Genomic DNA, 6745 nt, shown 5'->3' on the forward strand with positions numbered 1-6745 from the left:
CTGGTGCTACTGCACAGTTCTTCCCCACATCACCTGAAATTGCTTTTCTCCTGCCAGATACTATAGGCCCAGGCCCAGGAATGCAGCCCTCAGTATCAGAAGTAGAGGTGATCCCTCAGCAAAACACTGTATGCCAGAATTCCCAAGGGCTGATGAGATGGATAGTTCCTTCCTGCCATCTGGCAAAATTGGGATTGGCGGTGAATAGTACCATATTCCTAGTGGTCAAATTAGTCCAATAGTCTTGCATTTAGGTAACACTGCTCAATATGAATTGGAGTGGACTGAGGAGAAAGCACTTGCTAGATGGCCTTGCTATGGACTAACACAGCAACTAACTTGATATCTCATCCCAAGGTGGAAAAGTTTTGGTGAAAAATGATAAATGGAAGTAAGGAGAAATAACAGTTGAAGTTAAAGGAATGAATAAATGGGCTATACAGTGGAGAAAAATCTAACATTATGCCAATACTTCGAGAGAAAGGGATAATCTCTCAGTAAAAACCAAGAAGGGTGAAAATGAGACAAATTTTTGGAGAAGCTAACCAGATCTGATGGACAAACAGCTGACCTGAATGGCTCATATCTGAGTAACCTTACCCTAAAAACCTTTTATCATAGTGAGGAACAAATTGTTAATGACTAGTTTGGACTAATAAATGATTGGTAATGGGAAGTCAGTACCTTCAAGTATGAAAGAGAAAATGATTAGAAAAGCCTGGGGGTGGCCCTCAGGGCAGCTAATTATTACGATCCTTCTAGCTAAATGTATCCATTTTGTGATATATTATAAATTCTAACCTCTCTACCTGTGATTATGGATCCATTTTGAAATGAGTTGCTAAGGAGTAAAAATTGAAGTGGGTTAAGATGTAAAGACTAGAGTGGAACTGAGGACTAAGGAAGCTCCCACCTTACTAGAGGGTGTGATTCAATTCACCACCCTTAGTTTCCCTGTGGTCATGGTCTGACGCCAACTGATAAGACTGTTTTTGAACAAGTTCATGATCTCTTGCTCTGGATCTTGCATCTGGCTCATTATGTCTAACCTTCACATTGTGTGACTTTCAGCTCATCTCCTGACTTATTTCACCAGCTCCTATGGCCTGGTGCACCAACAACCTGTCATCTGATTTACCAATTTGGGTTTATCTTCTCCTGAAACTATGTAGGTGAGAAGACTCCTCCAGACTTGTCTCTGAACTACGAGTTTGGGATTTACCAGCTTCCACAATTGGGTGAGCCATTTTTTTTTTTTTTTTTTTTGACAATTGTGAGTTACGTGAAATGCAGCATGTTGCAGAATCCTGGGACTTGAGGGAAAAGAGGAGTGGGGATTGATATCAAGGACTATGCAATGGTATAACATGTTGGAAAAGTGGAGCACTTGGGAGATCTTTAACCTCCAACATAGGGATCATCCTTGTGCTGATCTTTCTAAAAGAAACTACTTATGCACAGAGACATGGTCAAGCATGTATTATTTTTAATAAGCCCATGTATATATGAACTTGAACTCTTGCAACATTACTCTTTTTACTTATCTTCATACTACACTAATATTATTGGCCCTATCTCTAATGTTTTATCTAATCTCAATAACTTTTCAAGTCAGGCTGTAACTTTTTATTCCTCTAATCTAACAGTTTCTCTCATTACCCACAAAATACCCCACTGAAAATACCCCAGTGCACAATTTTACTAGAAACTTCATTAAATATCTGACCTTTACTGTAAAGTGTTGAATTGGGAACTATATACATTTCATCTGCAATAACAGATAGAAGATGGTTTATCATAAAAACACTCATAGGAGAATAATTTAGCAAATCTCATATTAGTGTCATGTCAAGACAACCCTTTATTAATGCTTAGAGAATGTCAAGAAAAAAAAAAAAAAAAGGAGAATCCTACTATATATATGAAACCATATTGCTTAATAATTCAACTTAAATAGGAGAATGTGTTTATGCTCCCAGTAGAAACGAAATAGGTTCAATACACACTTAGACAAAGCTTCTAGAGAAATCTACATCTATTTCATTATAAAAAATTAGAAATATATAATTTCTGACTTTTTTTTTTTTCTGGGAATACCAATCTATGTGGTCTATTAGCACCAAGACCTGCAAAACAAAACAACAACAACAAAAAATACACACAAAAAAACAAAAACTCTTTAAACACAGGATAAGAAAACTCGAACATTAACTTTATCCAATTTTTTTTTTCAAGTTGCAAAAAATAGTGTCTGTGGAAGAAAATAGTTTCCAAATCAATAAAAGAAAAATAGACATTTTTCTAATCCTACCCAGACCTAGGACTGGTGGAAGGTATAGAGTCACTACTTGCCACCTCGAGGAACACCAGCTCTTCCTCTCCCCCACCAACCACCTGGTCTGGGCAGGTCGAGCTGCTGCTTAAGACAACCTTTAGTCAAGTTGACAGCAAGACAAAAATGTCACTTGAGAAAACTTTGGTTCTCTGCTCTGCCAGCAGCTGAACTGGTCCAGTGCTAGGACCCTTTAGGGCTGCTTTGGTAAACACCTCCAGTGAGAGGGAACTGTAGGGTTGGAGCTGAGGATGGGTTATCTATATTCTGGTCTCCTCTTCTGTGTGTGTGGCATCCCCTCTCCTTCAATCATGCCAGCTTGCTCTATAACAAGACAAGGACCTCATGTACAGTCACTGGACACACACATAGGAGTGGAGGAACCATACAAGATTTTCTGGATGAGTTTTCTATTGAGAGTAGTGAGCTGCTCAGCTGCTAGTGGAGACAATTTTTTGTTGTTGTTTTTAGGTGTCATGGAGTCTGTACCGATTTGTAGCGAAATTATGCACAGCAGAACTAAATACTGCCCGATCCTGAGCCAACCACACTACTGTTGCCACGCTTGAGTTCATCGATGTCACTTGACCAATCCATCTCATTGGGCGGTCTTCCTCTTTTTCTCTGACCCTCCACCTTACAATAGATCCCCTCATATTAGGAAGGACCAATTTCCTTTAGATCCTTCAGAGGAGGTGGCCTGGGGCTCGTCTGAGGGTGGGTAGAACCTGGGCTTAAAAGGCAATTAAGGAAGATTAAATCCATGGTGGTGAAGAGGGGGCTTCATCAAGTTCACAGGGCAGAAGGCTGAGCCGGTAGGGTTAAAATGGGCTTTGTTCTTGTCAGGAAAAGAAGTCTGGAAGGTCAGATCAGGGCCTGGGGTGGAGGCCTCTTCAAACACCTGCACTGTCTCACAGCCTTCTAGGGGATCCCGTTTGAAGACATAGTTGTGATTGTCCTGATAGGAGGTGGCAAAGGCAAGAACTGGAAATGGGCTGCCCTCTTCCAGAAAGACCTAGAGAGGAGACTTTATCATTGGAGATGGGTGCTAACTCCTCCACATCATCCCCAGATGGCTGAGGGGATGCCAGGGCCATGGATGGAGAGCTGACAAGGTTGCCAGGCTCCAGGGGAAGGAGGGAGTGATCTTAGTTGTTACTCTGGGTATGGGTTAGAATGCCCATCAGGGATTTTGAGGATCCTCAGCAGCTCCTCTTCAATCTGATCCTTCACAAACACCTCCTCTAGTTCTTGTCTGAGCTCTTCCATACTTCTGTGTAAGCAGGGACTAACTAGAAGAACAATGGATCCTAAAGGAAAGCTGGGAGGAGATGCTCTCAGTTCCCTGTACAGCCTGGTCCCCTTCGAGTAGGAAGCTCTGCTCCTTCTCCTATCCACTGTGACTCTCTGCAGCTGTTGCTTCTACTTTGTGATCCCTTTTTGGTGGTGTGTGCCAATAGCTTCTGAGTACAGGAGCTGACTTGCTTGCCTTCCAACTCTTGCAAAGACAGTGGGATCGGGGTGGCCGTATCAGTATCACCTGGCCGCTGACCTAAAAGGTGGGAGCTGAGGATGGTGTCTGCAGAGTATGTGCATTAGACTTGAGGTGGCTGAGGCCTACATACTGACTTTTCTGGGGTCATATATCATGACTCTGGCTGTGCGGCCACCCCCTGTACCAGTGCTGGGGATGTTGTTGCAGCAGGAAGGGAACCATGGCCCTGAGCAATTGCAGCCCCTCAGGGGGAGCCAGAAGAAGCCTTGGGAGACCATCCCCGCCTGAGTCTCCTAGGCCCCTCCTAGCCCTGGTCTCCAGGAACCTTCGCCTCTATGGCCCGCTGCCCTGTCTCAAACCACCACCACCACCCTCACCATTGCTTGCCCAACCAGCAGCCTGCGGGCCTTACCCCACAGACAGTTACACAGAACTTAAGAATTTTCTTAAATGTATTTTTTGTGATTTTTTTTTTTTTATGGCAACAATATCCTTTCCAAGCTTTATTATTGTTATACAATACCCAAAACAGATAGTTTATATCACTGATAATAATAATATAAATAACAATAATTGTTAACATTAACTCTTTTTTCTATAATCATGATGTAGATTTTTAACATTGTGAGTTCTAGGCTCTGTGTTATATGCTTTACGTTTTTTTTTTTATAGTACTGACAAAAGTTTATGTTGTTGTTAAGTCTCTGCAGTCGGTTCTGACTCAGCAACTGCATATAGGGTTTCCATCGTTGGTGAGTTTGAACCACTGACCTTCTGGCTCGAATTGACCCTATAGAGCTTATAGGGTAGTGATTTTTATGAATAAATTTTATAAATGAGGATACAGGGTTACTGTTATCAAGCATATATATATATATATATATATATTTTTTTTTTTTTAACATTTTTATAAAATTTAATGTTTTCAGGGCTGGGACCTACCTAATGTGGAAATGTAGAGAGTTTGAATAGATCTCCAAAACTCAGAGTGAGCGAAGAATTTGCATCATTATGTCAATAACAGATTTATGATAAAGGTATTTTAAAGATGCAACTCATACATCATTGAATTGTATAAAATCAGTTAAGGGTTTATCAACAGCATTCTTTTTAAAAAATTAAATGTAATAAATTAAAAATACTGGACTCTATTATATATTTTTGTGAACTGCTGTCTGGTCGGTTCCAACTCATAACAACTCTGTATAGAATTTCCAAGAAGCAGCTGCTGAGTTTGAACCACCAACCTTATGGTTTAAACCGATCTAACGGTCAAGTGCATAATCCTGTATTGCCACACAAGTATTGAATTAAATACACTATCAGAGCTAAAATATTTTACAAAGCTGCGTGTATCAACTGGCAGAAACTGAAACACATACAAGTTTAAAATAACTTGCTGAATAGTTTGCTGAAGGGGAAAAAAGTCATTTTTTAAGTGCAAGAAAGTGAGAGTTCATAAAGGTTGTGCTAATTAAGCATTAAAAATCAGTGCCCTGAGAGGATGGTATAAGACACTGATTAATATAAAGTTGAATAAAATGAGTCCCATTGTTCATTGGTAAAGAAAATGTCTTCATTTTAGGTCCAGTAAAGTTCTGGCATCTAAGGTTACCTTAATATCAATGCTTCTTTACCAGTTTAAACCAATATATTCCAGTGGTGATAATACATAATCATCAGTTTTGTTAATTTCTAGGCTGTTGCTGTTGTAGATGCAATATTTGCCTTACAGCCCCTGACATACAGCGATCTTTCTTGGTTGAGACAATCGGTTGAAAACACAAAGAAATGACAAATGATCAGGAGTTGAGTTGACACCTTTATGTTGGCTTCAGATTATCAATGGATAATATGGTTTATATCCAAGCAACTTTGGGTTGTTTTTAATGCAAACTCTTCTGATAATTGACAAGATGTTAACTTCACTACAGCATGTGAGAGCAAATGAGTTAACAATACACATGACAATAGTAATGAATACTAATTTCCTTTAATTTGGACATGCCTGGCATATAAAATTTTGATTAGGATTCTTCTGCAAAGCCTGATCAAAATGTTCATCCTGGTGTCCAGAATTGAATAATTATCTAAGTCTCATAACAAATTCATGGAAAAAATTAGCCACACATTCAATGTCTTCCTCCTATTCCTGACTCTCCTTCTTCCTCTGTTTTTTTCTGGGTAAATAGGAATCAGCCATGCCTTGGATGGTTGCTGCAAACTTTCAATTCCCTGGGCACTCCATATTGAACTAGGAAGTAGAAGAGAATCACTAGCATTAATTAAGCTAATTAAATAGAACTTTACATGGAAACAAGGCCCTAAACCTCCAAGTTAAGAAAATAATCCTATGAGGATTTTGGTTGTACATGAACACATTTAAAATACTAGATGTAGTGGACAAATTCCTAAGAGCATACTATCTACCCATACTAACCAAATTGAACTTGTCCCTGTAAAGTGGTAAAATTGATGATAACTGTATTAGCTTAGTAGTACCTGTGTTCACACACAACAGATGCTGAAAGGATTTTTCCTATAGTAGAAGGACAGATTTAGATAAGCCTAGGAAATGGCAGAATCGACGCTCTTTTTCTAAACAATTGAAGAAAATAAAATAAGATAAAACAAATTAAAATTAAAACTCAGTAGCAGTAGCTTGTGACCAGAATTATAAAGTATGAGAGGACTTTAGACAAGTAAGTAAACGAATATAAACTCAGAGAAGGTTCAAGGAGAAACCAGATTTCAGTAAACATGAGAGTCTCAGCATGACACCGGTTCAGGGAAGGGCAAATGTGAGTACCAAAAGGTTCCTGAATGCATGCTGTTTCTGTTTTGAAGTCAAGCAACCCTGGAACTCATTAAATTACACAGACAAATCAATTTAGATGGAACTCTTAGAAAAGTTTACA

At 39.4% G+C, this 6745-nt stretch overlaps 1 pseudogene; it reads right to left on the minus strand.

The window, feature by feature from the left end:
- Positions 1–2989: 2989 nt before the first annotated feature.
- Positions 2990–4049, minus strand: LOC102838350 (annotated as a pseudogene).
- Between the last annotated feature and the right edge of the window lie 2696 nt (positions 4050–6745).

The sequence above is a fragment of the Chrysochloris asiatica genome, unplaced genomic scaffold (assembly GCF_000296735.1).
Source record: "Chrysochloris asiatica unplaced genomic scaffold, ChrAsi1.0 scaffold00063, whole genome shotgun sequence".
In the NCBI taxonomy this organism is placed as follows: domain Eukaryota; kingdom Metazoa; phylum Chordata; class Mammalia; order Afrosoricida; family Chrysochloridae; genus Chrysochloris; species Chrysochloris asiatica.